This window comes from Syngnathus floridae, chromosome 20 (assembly GCF_059516105.1).
Source record: "Syngnathus floridae isolate MCC-2025c chromosome 20, RoL_Sflo_1.0, whole genome shotgun sequence".
Taxonomy (NCBI): domain Eukaryota; kingdom Metazoa; phylum Chordata; class Actinopteri; order Syngnathiformes; family Syngnathidae; genus Syngnathus; species Syngnathus floridae.
Genome location: NC_142432.1, coordinates 1,082,907 through 1,101,897, shown reverse-complemented (window position 1 = coordinate 1,101,897; position 18,991 = coordinate 1,082,907).

The window sequence follows — 18,991 nt, the reverse complement described above, 5'->3', positions numbered from 1 at the left end:
CACCTTTTCCCCCTGCGGCCTTCATACACAATTTAGCCAGAAAGCCATAGCTGATCATGATTTAGCTTTTGACACAGCTAGCCCTGAGGCAAAGGGAAGGGGGGGTCGGACTAATACAGATATCTGACTCCCGGACCACGATGGAGAGAAGGAGAGAGGGAGAAAGGCTTTTATTGACTAAATGATAAAGAGGTCGGTAATGATAAATAACAGTCATTTTATTGTGGAATTCCCAGAAAAGACACACTATAGAAAAAGTTGTTTGCCGGGGTCTCGACGGACTATAGCTCCCTACAGAGTGGCCTATTGTTCAAGTCTAATGTTCCTCCACTGGGGTGGAGGTCACAAATTGTGTTGGAAGGACCTGCTGCTATGAATACTACATAAGCAGAGCAGCAGTGTCATCTTCATCTCTGGCTCAATGAAGAGGGGCCAGCCAAGACAGCACCAGTCTTGCCCATGGGCATCTCTCGCTCTCTCGACCAAGTCTCTCAACATGGTCATCAGACTATTTTCGCAGCACATCAACGATGGGAGGGGAAGCCGTCTCGGCTGCTGCTTCTGAGTCTCCGGGCCTCAGCTATCACCAAGATGAGCTGGCTGAGCCTCTAAGGATAGATAAAGTCTTCCGTGTGCCCCGTCAATGACATTTAGAGCGGGCTACAAGCTCAATTTGTTCCATGGCGTTGTCTGATTTAATGCAATTTGTGAAGCGCAACCGCTCTTTTTTTTCCCGAGTAAAATAAAGACAAATAAGCTGCGTGTAAACATATCAAGATCTTACAGCCGACCTGGAGGAAGTAGCCAACGATATTAACCAGCACCATATGAAGGGAAATTGTTTCCACTTTCTCAGAGAGAGAGTCATTAATGTCTATATGTTTATCAATATTCTATAATAATATTATTCATAAGCTTTGTTATGTAGTGTAGCTTGAAATCCAGCGGTAGCGTGTTTGCCTCAGGACACCTTCACAGTCCTTGAATACTGAATGTTGAGTGGCCCAGAAATGAGCAGTCAAATCCAATTAAATGACTCAAATTAAATTGTACAATGGTTATGGAATACCTGATCAAATTACTCACATTGAGGGGGATTTCAACAGCAACCAATTAGTTCAAAGTATAAAGTTCACATAGTCAAATTAACGCCTAGAGAGGACGGGGGTGGGCGGGGGGCCTTTCATTTGAAAGGAGTGATATATCATAATTACATTTTTAAAAAGGAATGCATTTGATAACAAAACATAAATAGTTCATCTTGATAAGAATTGTAGCCTCGTGCAACCTTGGTAAATTTGAGTTGAAGCTATTACTCTTTCAAAGGCCCCGACTGGTATTGTAAAAAAAAAAAAAAAAAAAAAACTATAATTATAACATTGGAGTTAGCTCATTTGCTGTTAATTGAGATGCATCAAAGGGGCTGGTCCAACACTTAACGAGAAGTAGATCATTGGCCAAAAGAGACACGTTGTCATTTGTGCAATAATGATGGAATTCTTTAGAAACTCCTGGCTTAATTGTACCAGGGACTTCCTGACCTTTTTTACATTTTAAATTTAGCTCCTCAAGGTGCCTTTGCAAGGTGAAACACGTGAATAATGAGATATAAAAATCAGTTCATGAATTGACTTTCAACAAATTTAGACCTGCAAGTTCCTCGAATTACCCTTAGTCAGTGAGGGTGGCCAGTATCTTCTTGACTCTGTCCTGTTGTACATTTATTTGGTTAAAAAGGCACACAGATGCAGTGATTATCCAGATTTACACAGAAGCTGATCTTCTTGAATTTACAGTACGCAACTGCTACGGTCCCCTGTGCGCTCAGCATGATTCCTTTCGTGATCCGCATGTTCATCCGGATGGCCACAGAAGAACCATAAATGGTGGAACATGATAATGCTGCTTTAATTACCCCTTGGTCAGCCCACTTACAAACCTATTGCCGCGGCAGTCAATATCCCCAAAGATCCATTCATGCCTGGGTTGATGGTTAACTTGGGAGCCTTTGCTGAGTGCTTTAGCCTAATTGATATCCTTATTTAGCAATGAGCCAGTGGGAGTCGGGAGGGGAGTTAAATGGAGCAGTTTACCAGGCAGCGAGGATGAGAAACCAGATCCCTGACACAACCAGTCTGCTTCATTACCATCTCGACAGTTAGAGGAACTTGATAAGGATTTTGAACAGCCTGGAATTACTTTCCTTGCACTTATCATCGGCCTTTGTTTTCCCCCCAGTGATGGCTACTCAGGGTGGTCTTAAGCATGCACCGTTTACCCGCGCCGGATATGATAAGATGCAAAGATATAAGTTGGAATATCAAAACAGAACAAACCTTGAGAAAACAATGCACTGTACAGTTGCGCAAATGCTATCAGGAGCAATGGGAAAATCATATTCATCTTTTAAATTGGGTTTGTAGGTCTCCCCTCCTGCTCGTCTCCCCAGATATGTCTCCCTTAACAGCTCAAAGTAATTAGCAACGACCACATGCCAAAGGTAGGGTAGCTACCGAACGCAGAGTCGGCAGCAGGCAGACCTTATCTTTAATTTCAGACAGCGAGAAGCTCCGTTCGGGGCTCATGGGGACCTGGGAGCCATGAGGTAGTCGACTCCCAAGGTCGCTTCAGTGAGACAAAGTAGTCTAGGGACAAAGGATACCCATAGAAGTGGGTGCATTGTGACAGTTTAATTATCTACTTCCAAAGCATCTTGCTTTGTAATGTGCCAAATCTTATGTGCCGTTTGCTATAGAAAAAAACCACTTTCAAACATATACAGAGACATATTCTTTTCTAAGTGTTCCAAACTTTTGAGTGATGCCACCTAAAGTCCTTCAGGGCTTCCCATTAGTCACAATGGTGAGCACAGACCTCAGCCACCCAAGAAAAAAAAAAAAAAAAGACTTCCAATCTTGGCCAAGTGCCGTTAGCCCATTCTTTATACTGTCAAGATGAAGAAGAGCATGAAAACTCAGAGTCAATAATGACATATAAAGTGCTTGACATCAAAACACGTCGCTCCATCCTGGTAAATGAAAGTGTCTAGGTTTAGTTGGGATGCAACTAAGGAGAAAAGAGGCAGCATGTGGGTAGGGGAGCTATACGGGCGCAGTAGGACTGGTTTTTCCAAGTCACGCAATTTAGAATCATTGTCCTGTTTTGTCCACAGTGGAGTACTTGGGATAACTATCAAGTGGTGTTGAAAATGGATAATCAAATATTGCACCCATGACCACAGAAAATACAACTTGTAGACCACCAGAGGCCCAAGGACCCCAGTTTGATCAATAAATGGTCATTGATCTCTACCCCCACAATTATTCCACTATGAATGGACAAAAGTCTTAAAAATGTCGTCTAAACTCTTTGCAAAAGAATGAAAACTAGTCCAACAGCAGAAATGGAGCCATTCTTTCCTCAATTTGACTTTGTGTAGGAGTATCAAAGGTACTAATACTTTTGATCGACCAAAGAAGCTAAAAACCACTGTTGCTTTAGGTCCTTTGTCTGAGAGGTGGAAAAATATTTTATGCTTCCTGCAGTGATTGAAGACTAAGGAAAAAAGGATGACATATTAAATAAGAAAGTGGCACTTTTTTTGTCCAGATTTTGGTTTACGCTTTGGGCACTTGACTTCCTGTGTTCTTGCAGCTTTGATGAAACAGAATTTGAAACATTATGTTTCAGAGATGCTCATCATAACTTTAAAAGATCTTCCAAACGACTATATAAACTTGAGGATAAGTTAAAGTTGGCACTTGAACTTTAGCAGGAGAATTTGTAGCATTAATGTAACCAGGTGTCTGAACTACCAACTTAACGTGAACGTGGAGAAAGTAGAGAGCGAGAAAGAGACAGAGAGAGAGAGAGCAGCAGTTTGGATGAGACCATGTTAAGATCAGTGCTGCAGGCTAAGCAGGTTGCTATGCGCTGAAATGCTAATAAGCTTCCTGCCTCTCAGTTGTGGGTCGACGAGCCTGTGCCGACACGTCTCGCCGATTCACACAAATGCTGTCTTCCACCCTTTTTAATCATTTTTGATAGGCCTCTCTGGGATGCCATCCATTTCATTTGAGAGCCACCCAAACATTCGCACCACCTTAAAAATGATGTCTGCCTCAACACGCCTGCTGCATTGTGACTAGGCGAGGCCAGGTAAAAGTTGGTTTGGGGTGGAGCAGATCATTTCAGATCAGTACTGCTGGGGAAAAAGTTAGGGAAGATGCATGAGCCATTCTGAAGTGACTCAAAGAGCCATTTCAATGTCTACACAAAACACAATTGCGGTCAGGACAAGCTCCACTCAAAAATCAAAACAGCATTATGTGTGGTACAGTATTTTTTTCTAAAGTACTGCTTAGGGCCTACAGGAGCCAATTAAAAAATAAACACCTATAAAAATGAATTCATCCATTAAAACAATTATTTAAAAATCACTTGCACACTGTCAGAAATGTGTGTAATCTCAGTTCAGCCCCCTCCAGCATTTTATCTGAGATTCTAAATTATATTTGCAAATTATTTTGTCACCAAACTTTTATATCAGGCAATAAATCTTTAAAGCTGCATATATTTACAATAACTTGACAACTAACTTTGATTATGAAAATGCAAACTTAAAAATATTCAAAGCGATACCCACTTGGCATTATAACAAACTATAATACCAAAGACTCCTTTTTCTGACCGATTGGTATGCTTAATAATTATGTGGAGGCCAGGGAAAATATATTAAGCCCATAGAACTGTGTGAACATATCCAAATGACCAAAACAAAATTATGACCAAACGACAAAAATGATCAAGAACCAGAAAAAAAAACCTAAATAAAAATACTAAATCTAAAATGTAAATAAAATACTACAACGACAACGAAGCACATGTTGTGCAATCATTGGATATTACGCAAGATTTATTGGCTTTTGAAAGGCTTAATATTTCCTAATGTGGGTGTATTGCACTTCATTAGATTGTGAAGGTGTGTGTACCTGATGTGGTGACCAATGAGTGCCAGTAAATATGTGGCTCACTTCATATATCTTCCAAATCTAAATCTCCAAGCCTGCAGCAAACACAGTACGGTCAGAGATGAAGCCCAGTGTGGTCGCATGATTCATATGGAAGAAATAACATATTTTATTGGAGTCAGAGAGATTTATTTTCCGGCGCTAGGGTGGACGTGTAAGTAACACAATCACCAGAGGCTGGCTTCACCATCTCATCTGTGCTCGTCTTTAGAACATCAGTCAGTAGAACGGAGACAAATTCTCCAACAAATAATCATAAATGTACCATTAAGTTGCATTTTGGAGATTGTTGGGAGACACTCGGGACAATGACTAGCCGCTCAGAGTAAAAGGCAAAAAAGGCCAAAAGGCAAGTCGGGATCGACGGGATAAATGTTATTACTTTCCCTCCCAAGATAAAATATACCTTATTCGTTTAGGCTTGTAAAGAAATATAGTGTCAGAGGATATGGATTTGTCGGAATAAATCTTTTGTTTTAGTGATATACATACTATATTTTTGAAATTATTTTTTTTTTCTTCATTTTACATTGATTGTATTTTCATAATCCAGTCCTGTTATTGTCTTGATTTCCTGAATGGTGGTCTGGGATTAAAGTACTACCTGTTGCTTTGTGTGGAATTGATTGTTAGGCAACAAAAGCCAGGTTGCGTTCATCTTACACGAAAGCCGTAGTTCCGAAGATTTTGCCATCTAGCCATCGATTGGTTTGTTAATATCAAGCTGAACTAGCTTGACTCGAACGCAGTTGGCCACATGTAACTCAATGTTGGAAAGGATGAACAGGCACAATCATTAATTACGCAAAATTACAAAATGGAAAAACTTTGTCTATGGTTTCCTCCCTGGAGCTTAAAAGAAGGCAAAGTTAAACAACAACAGGCAGTTAATCTGCATAACCATACGGCTCAGATGTCTATTATATCCGGCCGGGGGTCTTGAATAAAACCGTAAGACATGTTGTTTGGATTTACTTGTTTGCATTTATACTAAGAGCTCTTTTATTAAAGCCAGCCATTTTTCACAGAGCTCTGATTAATTTCATTCTCCCAATGCTAATAAAAGCTAAAAAGGCATTATTTTCAATTGCTGTGCACATACAGAGCAAGAAACATTCATTCGCACTCCTACCGACAAGTTAGAGTCTTCGTTTAACCTGACATGCAAATTATTGGAATGCGGGGAGAAAAATAGACAGCCCGGAGAAACACGCAAGCACAAGCAGAACATGCTTAGGGAAGCCTGAGAGACTTGAACCATGACCTCTTGACTCTTCAGATGTTTTAACTACGTCTACCGTGGTGCCGCTTGTAACAATATTTGACGTAAAGTATATTAAGCCTTCGGGGAGAAACAACACAATGGTTGGATTTTTATCTTTCAGCAACGTCCTTGATAAAATGCTCAAATTTGACCCCATTATCAATGTGTGCGTGCTCGAATCATGAAATTAATACTTCATGTGAAGTCGAATAGAGGAAGGTTTGTTTTTTTCCAGCCTGAAATGAAAATGTACTTAAACAACCTAACTGGTTATGTGTTTATAAATAATCAAGGCAGCTATAATAATGTACTTTTTTTGAATGCATTTAACTGTATTTGATGAAAACCGATAAAGGGCTGTGTATGCAGGAAGTGTCTATATACTGTAAGTGTTCTTACCCTGCCATCTGCTGGCTCAGATCATTCCAGGCCAATGCATCTAACTTCCCACTTCACCCTTTGCCATTCCACCTTAGTATCCCTTTGTTGACTCTTCTTTTTTATTTCTCTATAGTATTTCCCTGTTCAGAGAGAATGCAGTGGTGGTGAACTGCAGGGGCGAATTGTTATCAAAAAAAAAATAATAAGCTTGGTGTTTGAAAGGGATTTTAATTGAGGCATTTGTTATATTTGAAAAGGTGAACTCCCGTGGGCGCGTAGTGAGAATAGAGAAGCGGCGACCCTATTCATATCTGAAGGAAAAAAAAATGGCATCTTTTGACTTTCCCCTTTGAAAACAACCTTAAATGGTCTAAATATAGTGGAGGGGGAGGCAGAAGCCGTAATTCCTTGCATCTTTGGAGGGGGGGAGGTACTACCAAAAAGACAGGATGCTGAGGATTTGAATGAATGCGCTTTCAGCCCACGAATAGAAAGAAACAAACATCTTTCTCTTGCATTTTTGTTTTCTCGTTTGCGCTTCTTTGTACGTCCTTATTTGTTGCCCTTGTTTTCTCTCCTTGTTACGTCTTTGCTAAGTGATGATGTAATCAATATGATGACTGGACGGCTAAGACCCCGCGTCCGGTCTGTGTTTTTTTTCTCCAGCTTAACTTGAGAGGAAGTCAACAGAGCGCTCATTCTTAATGAGGCCCATTTCGACTGGTACAGTCATCCCTTGCTGGGTTTTTTTTTTTGCGCCATAGTTTGACTCTAGCAACTAAAATTGTTGCATATTGTTGATGTCAACTGCTACAGAAATTGACAGCTCCATAAATGTAAACATGTGTGACTCTAATCTGCTCAGACCATCTCGATTCTAGGTGAGGATATTGTCAGCATTTGCTCCAAAGACTGCCGATCTGCCCAAATACAACCTAAAGCTTCATGATAAGGCACGTTCTTGTAATCAGAGGGTAAAAAAAAACACAGGGGAAAGAAAACGTGCACGTTTCAAAGCTGCTCACATACGCATGTGTAAACAAAGAAGCAAATTGAACTCCGCTGCTGACTGATTTGTTTGCCAAACACCTTTAATTACTGCATTCAAATGTGATTTTGACTGTGAGTCACAAGCGTCAGAATCAGAGGCACGCTGGCTAAATCCTTCACGCACTTGTAATGAGTAGAATGTTTGTCTCGGGCCTGGAGGGATGCGGTTTGAAAATTGCATGTCTGAATAAGGTACAGATGATTGCTTTCCGTTCAAATGAATATGATTAGACTTCCATTCGATTACTATTAGTTTAGGTTTTACACTCACCAAACGGGCCCAATTAGACATGGCTATAGCTATCGAAAAATCATTTGGGTTGCATAAGAGATGAAAATTGATCATTTGAGAGTAAGTAACTATTATTTTTTTCCTTTTTTAGTTTTATAGTGATCCACGTGCATACAGACGAAATATCAAACTCAGCATATACGTAACCTACACAGTGACCGTCACAAACTTTCTTTCATTTTAGAGAATCATTATGCCCATATATAAATGAAATTTCGGACCATATATTTGTTTGCAGATTTGCTTGATGGCAGAGAGAGCCTCTCATTTGTAATAAAAGCACATTTCTAATATCAGCCACGTTCTGAGCAAGTGACCAAGTTGGGATGTGATCTGTTATTTGGACAGGTTGGATGCACTTCCTCACAGCCTGAAATTTCCCCTGGGGCTGGCTCTCTTCCATTTCTCACTGCCATGGATTTGAATCTTTGTATCACTGAACTCTTACAATTACTGAACATTCATCACAACACCTGCCTACCTCCGCAGATAGATACTGTATGGAGACCAGAGATACGGGGCAGACTGCTGTGACGGGGAATATCAAGTAAAATGGGAATAACTTCACCTATCCTGGGTGATGAGATTTTTTTTTTTTCCATTTTACAAATGTTTTTGCAGTCTGACAGAAGTTAAATCTTAGATCCTAAGCAGCATAGTGATTCTAGTGGTTAGCACATCTGCCTAACGGTCCTAATGGGTACCTAATATTGTGGCCAGTTAGTGAACGTTTGATCACAGGCAGTATAAGACGTAATTTAATCGTAAGTTATAAACTGAAATGTCTCTACAGTGTTTCCCTCATGAATAAAATTGTTCACCCATGGCACCCTGCCCTCCAGTCCTTTGTGTTCCTCAGCCTCACTTGTAAAAGTCCCTTAACACTAACCCAGAAAGCATAAATATGTTCTAATCCCATCAGCTGTCCATTTACACAGGTGTCAGCCTGCCTCACAAGTTGATTTCCAGGAGGGCAGCAGTTTCTCCTGTGGCGGCGGCAGCGGCGGCCATTGGAGTCACAGCGTTATTATCAGGCAAAATGTATTCATGATCGCACAGGTCCGAGTGCCCCGCGGGCTTTGTAATATAAAACCAGACCTCTTTATCAAATTTCACACTTTATTGGAAACAGCTTGTACACATGATTTAGACACGGCGCAGTGAGGCAGTGCTACGGGTATCATCCCAAAGCACTTCTCATATACACACCCTAATGCACATTATGACAACTCCCAAACACACACACACACACACACGTACACACGCACACACTCTTTGCATCAGCCGAACTCTCATTGAATGAGGCAGCACTTTTCCGTGACCATCATCTATGCTGTTTGTTGTTTGTTTTGACTGTGCGTGTGATAATAAAAGCATGATGTGACATATTGGGGTCATATTGACGTAAAAAACAGCAATCTATTCCTTATATATTAATCAGAAATGTATATAGTACAGAAGATTTGATTTCAATTAAGACTTCCTTCAATTAACTCACGATAAGAACAAATCCATGGCAAGAAATCTTCCTATAGTCCTTAAGCTTCCCATTGGGGCCTGCAAATAGAAACCATCAGTTGACAGGCTAATGCTTTAAAGGGACGGGTCATAGGTCACACATTAATTCCTTTCAAGAGTGAGCACTAAGGATCCGACCAATAAGAGCAGACTTAAGAGGTAACCTGGGGCATGCTGAAAGGTTGTCTGGTTAAAGTTAGAGCGATGAAGCGCACAAGCAGTTCAGATAGTACGAGACAAAAGTTGTCGGCGTGTGTTTACAGGGACAGTAGACTACCCAGCGATGTATACCTTTCAGTCAATCTCTTATTAGATGATATCTTAGTTGCCTTTGATGAAGCCTCTCTATCACCCCTGCAAAAGTTAATTATGGGGATAAGCTGTTATGTGCCTGGCAACGCCACAGAGCATTGTCTGCTGCCATGATAAAATATGGACGCAAGTGCTGCCAGGCAAATCGTTTATCAGCCAGCTTTAGCATGCACATGCTAAAAATGAAAGACTACGCCATGTGCATGGCTTGTGTGAGTTTAGTTTAGTGAAGCCACCACCGTTTGTTGTGTGTAAATGTCACAGCGGCTGTCATCCCCCGTGGGACATGATCAATCACATATCGCCCACTTTGCTCTCCCACTGCTGTGGGCAAAAGTCTGTTTGAAATATTCATCCCAACATTTCAGTCACACCTTAACTGTGAGCCTGATTGCTCCAAACTTTTCCAGGCCTTTTATTTGGCATCTGTATGAAGTTTTTGGAAAAAGCATACATTTACGTATTTAATATCGACTATGCCTGCCACTCACAGGACGACAACTTTCATTTCATAGACTAGGGGAGAATAAAGGGTTAAAAGAAAATATTTTTCTTCAACCCTCGAAAAGCAATTACACAAGAGAATGATCTGGCATCTTATGCTATCTCAAAGTGGCCTCTCTAAAATATGTCTGCATTCTGAACTGATTTAATAAAAATGGCTCAATCAAAATATATGAAAGTTTCCAACAACGAGAAAGTAGTCATGGATCATATCCATTTCTTAATGACTTAGTGACCGAAACAATGTCATTCTCATAAAAAACAAAATTCCCAATAATTTGGAATTGCGGACCTTTTTAGTATAGGGCTATTAACAAGTAATCACAAGAGGTATAATAATGAAGAATGCCCTTCATTTTTTTTTCTTTTTTTTCTTCAGAGGGCAAGGTAGACCCCTGTGTCCAGCCATCATTTTCACAGGAAAATATGGAGGGAACTTAGGTGTTTGATGATGCGTTTAATTCACACGGGAATACATTAATATGATAGTCAGTGGAGCGGCAAAGCCCTGAAGTTAAGTTATCTCATTAGTATGTTTCTATTTCTTTTTTAATTATTAAAAAAAAGCAGGCATGACAGATGTATTGGCAGTGTCAAGAAGGAATGATTTGAATTTGAATGGTACAAAGAAAAACATGTAATTATGAAAGTTCATTTGTGTACGTTCGCCTCATCGTTGACATGTTAATGCAATATATACTGGATTTCTATTTTAGCTTTTGTTCGCACATGGAAATGAAAAAGAATGACGCGCTAAACAATTTCAAATGGGTATTTATTTAACTCAATACGGGTCTTGTTTTAGAAAATAAACTAGAATCGCTTAGCTTCATTGGTCTCACAATAAGGGAATTGCAATTTTATACTTTCCAATCAAAAGAATTCAAAAATATCTACTGTATGTGTTTATAACAGGCAAAATACGAGCAGCTGTAGAGGGAGCCCTAAAAATGATTCCATGACTGTGGGGGCTTTAAATAGTTTTTGCTAAGGTCTCGGAATCCACTTGCCAATTACCGTGAGTGTTTTTAAATGGGGCCTTTGATTGATTCTCATTATTGTGACCTCTTCATTTTCCTTGACATAGTTAACCACACTGGGTTTCCTTACAAAAGGTTAGGCAGGTAATTCATCGCTTGATTGGGCTCTCTCGGCAATTAATCACGCTTAAATGCATAGCCTCGCAGAGTGATCATTTAGGAATGGTGATTAATGAAAGTGTCAAATATTTTTCACTCTCCGTACACGGCGGCGGCAGCGCCGTTGATTTGGGTCACAATAGCCGTCGCAGCAAGCCGACACACACACACACTCAGGTAGAAAAGCACATCTGCAATTTTGTCTCTTTTGGTGAATGCGTGTCTCGGTTTCTCTTTGAAAACACAGCTGCGGTGGATGTCATGTCTGCAAAATGAAAATACAGGTGCAAGGTCAGGAGGATGAGACTCTCACCTTGTAGGCAGACGGGCGGGGGTGGACGTTTAACTTGTCTGTCACTGTTGAGTCAATTAATTTTCAGAATTTGGCAGGAGATCAATCGTTCAAATGAGCTGATCCCATTTGCGACATATTGAGACAGTAACCTATGAGAATGTTAATCACGAGCCTAACAGCAGGTTAATTCCCACATGTAATTAGTCTACATTTTAATTCATGGAAAAAAGTCTCCCAAAACAAAACTGTTTTAATTATAAAGTTCCACTGTGTTCTACTGGTTTGTTTTGGGCAATGCAGATGCGAAAACATTTATTTGGGGGAGATGAAATAAAAATTCCACCTTGGAAAGGAGTGGCAAGTCTCTGCTGAGTTGCCGCTGCGTCTGGTAGGAATTTACTGGATTAGCTCAGTCACAAAATGTGAGATGAACCACATTGTCAATCAGCCTCAGGGCAGAGCGGGAGAGGAAGAGCTGTCAATCAAAGCAGGTCTTCAATCGTCCCATTCACATCGCCTCCTGGAATCAGTCTCTCCCGCTGACTGCTCTTTGACATTTAACGCACCAGGGCCACAAGGATGGAGCGGGGAAAAAAACATCCTGCCTGAGATCCTCCCCTTTCGCTCCATCTGTCTGTCTTTTTGCATTTTAGCACAGAAACGTGTCGTTGGGAATAATGCTGTGATTTGGCACGATGGCTGTGAGAAGCAAAAATAATCTAATGAAATAAACAGGATGCATTTGGGCCTCACTGGCTGGACCCTCCCGTAAATCGTTTTTACTAGTTGAAGAACGTGGAGTGTCTGAATAATTACTCTTGGGTTGTTATCTTTTAATGGCACGGGTTTGTTCATTTACTTCGGCGACTCATTTGCACAATGAAGGCGAGGTAGTCAAATAAAGCTCCTGTTAAAATTTTGTGAGGATCCATAGAGAAATTACGAGATAAAAATATGGTCAAGCAAACGATCTCCATTCCAAATACTATCTATATTCGACAGCGCAATGAATGAATCGATCATTACGAAATGCGGTCGATCGTATTGAGGCAAAATGGAGTGCACTACATGGATGCAACCAGCAGAGGCGCTATTTAGTCAAGGTCAAGAGAGGAAAAAAAACAAACATGATAAACGCAATGATTTTAAGACTTCTTGTTCGAAATGTTTAAGCCTTAGTTTAGGTATGCCTTCTTGTGTGGAGATGCCTCATGAAATTTCATATGAACAACGGCCCTTTGTTGTCTTTTTCTCCTCCCTTGTTGGTATTCTGGAAGGGCCGCCTGGCTCCGAGTGAAGCGTACAGAGTCATTGCTCTTTTGGCTCCGGCGCTGACACCTTGCGCCCTCAAGTGTGGACTCCTTAGTCGCGATCTGATCAGCATCTTTATAGCTTATCAGCCTTGGGGTTCAATTTTGTCTTGGATGCTTTTACAAATGAACGCAATCACGGGTGAGCCTGCGCATCCTGATTGCATTGAGCGAAGCGGGCGGAGGAAACTTTAGTGGATTACTGTGCCACTTGAGGATGAAAAACACACAGAGGGGGCCGGCTGTCCCAAACTCCCCCGGAAACAACAACCCAGCCAGCCAGCCAGCCAGCCAGCCAGCCCTCCCTGCCTGGACTATTGGCATTCACTGCATGTACTCCGTCTTATTTCACTAAAATAATATAATTGTCTCCCATCTTATTGCTTGTAAAGCCATCTTCTGTCCTCGGGCGATGTGTGTGATCAATGTACTAGCTAACAGAATCAATTCTTCCAGGAATACCTTGTGTTTGTGAAAGCATCCCAGGCAGCAGATGCAGAAGAGGCGGCTGCGAGTGTACCTTCCCGTTTTAGTGGGATTAGTTTAGGGATTTGGACCCTCCACTTGGCACCAGATAGAATGGACCCTGTTTTTTCCAGTATACATATCTTGTTTACATTTTTTTACCATGATCAAAAGTGACAAAGTGATACTATAAAAGACAGGTAACTGCTCCATAATGGCAATTTAGTGACTACATATGTTTGTCAACTGGTCATAATAAATCTTAGTGATCAATAAAAAAAAATTCCTGCAGTTGCAGCTCCACAACGCTGCACTGAAACTTTGACCAAAACATCTTGATTTATGTTTGCAATGTCGCTACAATGAATGAATTAATGTCCCGTTACATGTTCCAAGTCTCCACACCTCCTCTTATTCTACAGCTAAACAACCATCTTAAAAGTGAAAGTGAATAATGGGAGACCTCCAGGCTGGGGAGTAATATTCCCCAAAAAACTATTACAGGGGAAAACTATTGGGATAAACCCCTCTAGGGAGGCCAAAGAGAATGAATGACGAGAAACAAGGAGTATTATCCGGCTAAGGGGAGTCATTTGAGAGCTTTTACTTTTTAGTGATTTTATTTTGGGTATTTGGGATTGTTGTCTGTCATATATGCGGCACATTTACTGTATCCTATATAGATAGATGGAATATATATGTATATATACACACACGCATGCATACGTCCATACGTCCACAGCTTCTTCTAATATATATTCATTTTTAGCAACTGAGCAATGCATGTGACAAAAATGACTTGTTGAAATATGGAATATATTTGCTTGGGAAGACTTTAGCAAGGGCAACATCAGCCTTAATAACCATGGACAATTTCCCAGGAAGTATCATGACATATTGAGTTACTTCCATGTGCTCTTAAAAAAAGGACTTGTTATGCAAATTCAGGAATGTCTTGGCGATTGTCATTCCGTTGTTTAGTCCAGTGCTTTAATTCGATTTGAGGGAACCCAGCGATGCCAAATTGCGTCTCTCGCTCACGTTGCTGGAATGATTGAGTTACCTGTTATTGCATTTGTGACTTTGAGTTCAGTCCCTTCCTTTGCAGCTGTTCCATGAGAGCAAGTGAAGTCAAGTCTAGAATCCTTTCATTTCCTTCGTAAAGCGCATTCCATGTTCTGTATTAGGTGGATAAATGGCATACTTTATGTTTTGGGGTATCTTTGACTTTTTACCACCCGTTTTGGCTTTATCTGAGACTTCTATTGTGCTGTTAACTTTTATAGTCAGGTATTATCTTCCTTTTGTCATCTTTTCTTCCGCCATGCTGCAAAAGTCTGCAGCAGCAGCAGCAGCAGACTCGGTCCCTTCTTTGGGTAGCACAGGAAGTGAAACTGTAAGACTGAGTTCACTGGTAATTGGCTACGGTCACGCTAAGCAAACAGGAAGGAATCTGCAACTGATTAGAATTCTTCCTCCTGCAATAATAGTCCCCCTATACCCCAGCAAATTAATTACATTCAGGGGTCTATTCCCACTATTGGTTTTCCTGTTTGGAAGCTGCAATGTAAAGGGACAAATCCCAAGACAACACAGCCGAGCTGCTTTTTCAATTAAAGAGAGACAGGATAAGTCCAAAAGGCTTGTGGAGAGGCAGGCAGGCAGGCAGGCCTCCATCTAGACATCGTTTTATCCAGACATAGTCACTGTCTGCTCTCAGACTGCTGAGTAATTCGGTTTGCTTTTTTTTTGAAACGGGAGTTTGTTTTGAGAAAAAAGAAAACATCTATTAAAACGTATATATCTATATATGGCATAGTCTTAAATGGCATAGTCACTTTGCAAAATCAATACTGCACTATGTTTACATGTTGAACCACAGTGGCACTCACCACCGTTCGAAATGAAATGAAAATAAAACGGGTCGGCAAAAAAAACGACATTTTTATTTCATCTTCACAGAGAAAGAGAGAGCCAGGACTGCTTCAAAAATAAACGAATGCCTAACAATATGTTTGATGTCCTATATTTGAATTTGTACGGTTACTTACATTACTCCTACTTCCCCGGTCTTGGAACTAATCCGATTGATATGGAAATGTGCGCTCTGTTTCATGACAGAGTTGCGGAGAGAGTGAACGAGAAAGAATTTCCAGGTTCGCTCCTACTCAAAATTTGCTAAAAAAAAAAAGACCTTCCTAATCCTTAAGCTTCATATTATTGAGGAGAAAGGATTACACAAAACACTTAAAAGATCCACAATGCATCTGCTTTCTTTTTGTGATGGACACGTTCTCTTTTGCATGCACAAGAGGTTAACCAGGAATGCAGAAAGTAAATATTGCAGGCCACCATCAACTTACCTTTTTAATAAAACTTAATCCCAGCGTATTATACATGGATTGCAATTTCTATTAAATGCTACGCAAAAGAAACAAGCATGTGGTGATGTGAAGCGTTCATTGTTCAAAGTATGCGTGAAGTTCAAATTATTTTTGAGAAAATAGGAAGACCTATTATATAAAAGGTATGTTGAACGTTTTCTGGTGTAAACATGACAAAAAGGGAAAAGATATAGGTCATTGCAATCAAGCTCAGTAAGTCAAAGCACACACGTGGTTTTGCAGCCACTGTAATGTCAGTGCACATTTCCAGCCAGTATCTCCAAACTTCCTGCACTGGACCCCAGCTGGGTTTCTTATCTGCTCCAAACTCTCCGTTTTATCTTAAAGAGCATTTAAAATCATCACTTACCAATTCCCTTCTTAGGCTAAACAGCCATTCCAGCGTGTGTTGTCTGTCATTGGGCTTGAAAATTGGCGAATGGACTGGAAATTGGAACCATTGAGCTTGCCGTCCTGAAGGGGGGAAACAAAAAAGAAAAAAAAGAGGAAATCAAAGTTAAATGAGATCATGCATGCCAAGAGAATGTTTAACCAAAGGGCAAAAAGGAAGCTGGAGATAACGGAGAAGAGAAAACAGCTTCGTGTTGTGTTGTTGCCGTCTGTTTTGGAAGCATAAGCTACATACTGTCTTAGTGTTGATTTGCCAAAAAAAAAAAAAAAAGCAGTGTGATTTCAAAATGTACATGAGAGCAATTTGTTTTAAGACATTTAAGATCGAGCGTGTGTGTGTGTGTTTGTGCATGCAAGTACTTTTATAGCCAAAGAGGAATGTGAACATTTACAGCGCATTTGTTGTGCAGGTGATTCACAAGCCCTCCAAGGTCAGCCCATGTGAAGTGAAGACCATGGCCCATTGCATTAAAGAGGAAAAAGAGCCCCATCTGCTGGTTTTAGCGGGACACTGTCACTCCCTGCCCTTAATACAGAACCATGACCGCTTTTATCAGAAATAAAAACACTTACGCCGTGTCAAGAAGTATTGAAACCATGCCATTATTAAAATTACTTGAAAGAAGGAGAGATGCCACTTAACAAATATAATTAAACTGTTTCATCTTTTTTTCTCTACCCTGATGTAATTCATGTTTAAATCCTTGATGACAGGCTAGAAGGGAACACGTCTGCTTTATGATTGTTTAATATAGCGTCTGTAATTATTCTCCCAGGTCGAGTTGCCAATATGCGCGTGTGTGTGCATGTGTGTGTATCTGTCCACAGACTGACAGGAGCAAGGTTTCCAGAAAAAAAAAAAAAACACAACCAGCCCATACGTGTCAGTGTCCGAAAACATGTTCTTCCAAATAATCAAGGGACAACATGATGTAAACAAACCCATCTGTTTGAAGGTAATTTTTTTTATTTAAAAGTACACAAATCAAAGATAGCCACAGGTGCTTCTCTTTTTATCTCCATTTGCAAACACAATTTGACCAATGTTAGCAAAGCTTCAATCAACATGCCGCTGTCAATTTTACACAGGGTGATGTCACATGAACAGAATACCTGTGAATGTGTGCCATCTTTTCACTGAATCATTTGGCGCTGTGCTTTTTCTTAAATTCCCACTTCAGACGAAACATCAAGCCAGGAGCCATATTCCCAGCAAGCATCAACTAGTTCAAAGACACATTGCGCTCGCTCTCCCCAATCCTGTCCTGGCATCTTGTCAAAGTCAAATTTGCAGTGACTTTTACAAAAAAACATTTTTTTACTTTGTTGCTTCAACGAAGTCCCCCAGCCATTAAAACGTGCAGCATTAGGTGCAAAAAAAAATTAGAGGCATGGTTTATTAGGGAAAATCAGCTCTAAGAGAAGTGCACGATTGAAATGTGGACAAGAAATCACAGGCTGAGATACGTGTGTAATAAAAGAGTTTTGAGACCTGATAGTTATGCTATATTCCCAGCATATACAGTTCAGTGATGGAAAATGTCTTAAGACATTTTGAGACGGATCTTTAATTACAAGATTTAAAAAGGGTCAGGTGTGGAGGAAATTGACAGTCGTAAAACACACAGAACATGGGGAAGTGAAATATAGGGAGGGGGTGTCAACACCTTACTTTTTCTAAGTAAGGAGCATGGGCTGCATCACCATTTTTTTTTTCCAGGTGCATTCTCTTTTCCTTGAGGCGGGCTAATTTCAAACTAATGTTTCCCATAGGAAATCATGTAAAGTGACTAAGGTGCTAAAAGTGCCCCCATAAAACCTTGATTCATTGGACAGCAAAAGTTTCAAGTGACATCTTAGCTATCTTTCCTCCCACAAAAATGTAAAGAGAAGTTAACCAGTGTGAAATATAACAAAATAAAGTAACTACTCATCCCTTGAATATTTTAGAAATGCTGCCACTTTTTGTAATGCGTGTGAACTGATGGTAATGTTAGACAAGGTTGATTGTCGGCAAAGTCCATCTCTTTGTACTCCAAAGACACACAAAGCTCCATTACATCACCTCCAATTTAAGCCAGACAGAGTTCAATATTTCAAAGCAACCCATAAGTAATGGTTTGTAAATCAGCGCCACTCCAAAAGCCAAGACAGAAAACAGAAACAAATGTCCTTGGAATAAGCAAAACAACAGCGAACCCAATTTCCTTTTTTGTCACTTGGTGGCGTTTTGCCTCTCAAACGGAGAAGGAGCTGAAAAAAGAAAGCGTCGGCAGCCTGACCCGATGGCTGCCCGTGCACAAAGCTGACATGCAGTTTCCTGAGTGAAGTCATTTCCTCACTAGACAGTTTGGAAAAACACAAGAGGGGGTGTTCGGGGTGGGGGGAATGCTCACCTTTGAATCGGATTGTATCCTTTCATCGTCAAGCACAGATGGGAAAATGAAAATATAATCATAAAAAAGAATAAATGGACTTCCTTTCATCCTTTAGTATTAAAATGGTGCATATTCTCTGACTGCAGCTGGATGTAGAAAACCTATTCAAGAGCACAAAACTGTGTGATGGATGCGTTGGCGAGATTCAAACTTAATCTAAAATGCATGTCGTGTTGTTTTGAATTTACCGCCCTGCTC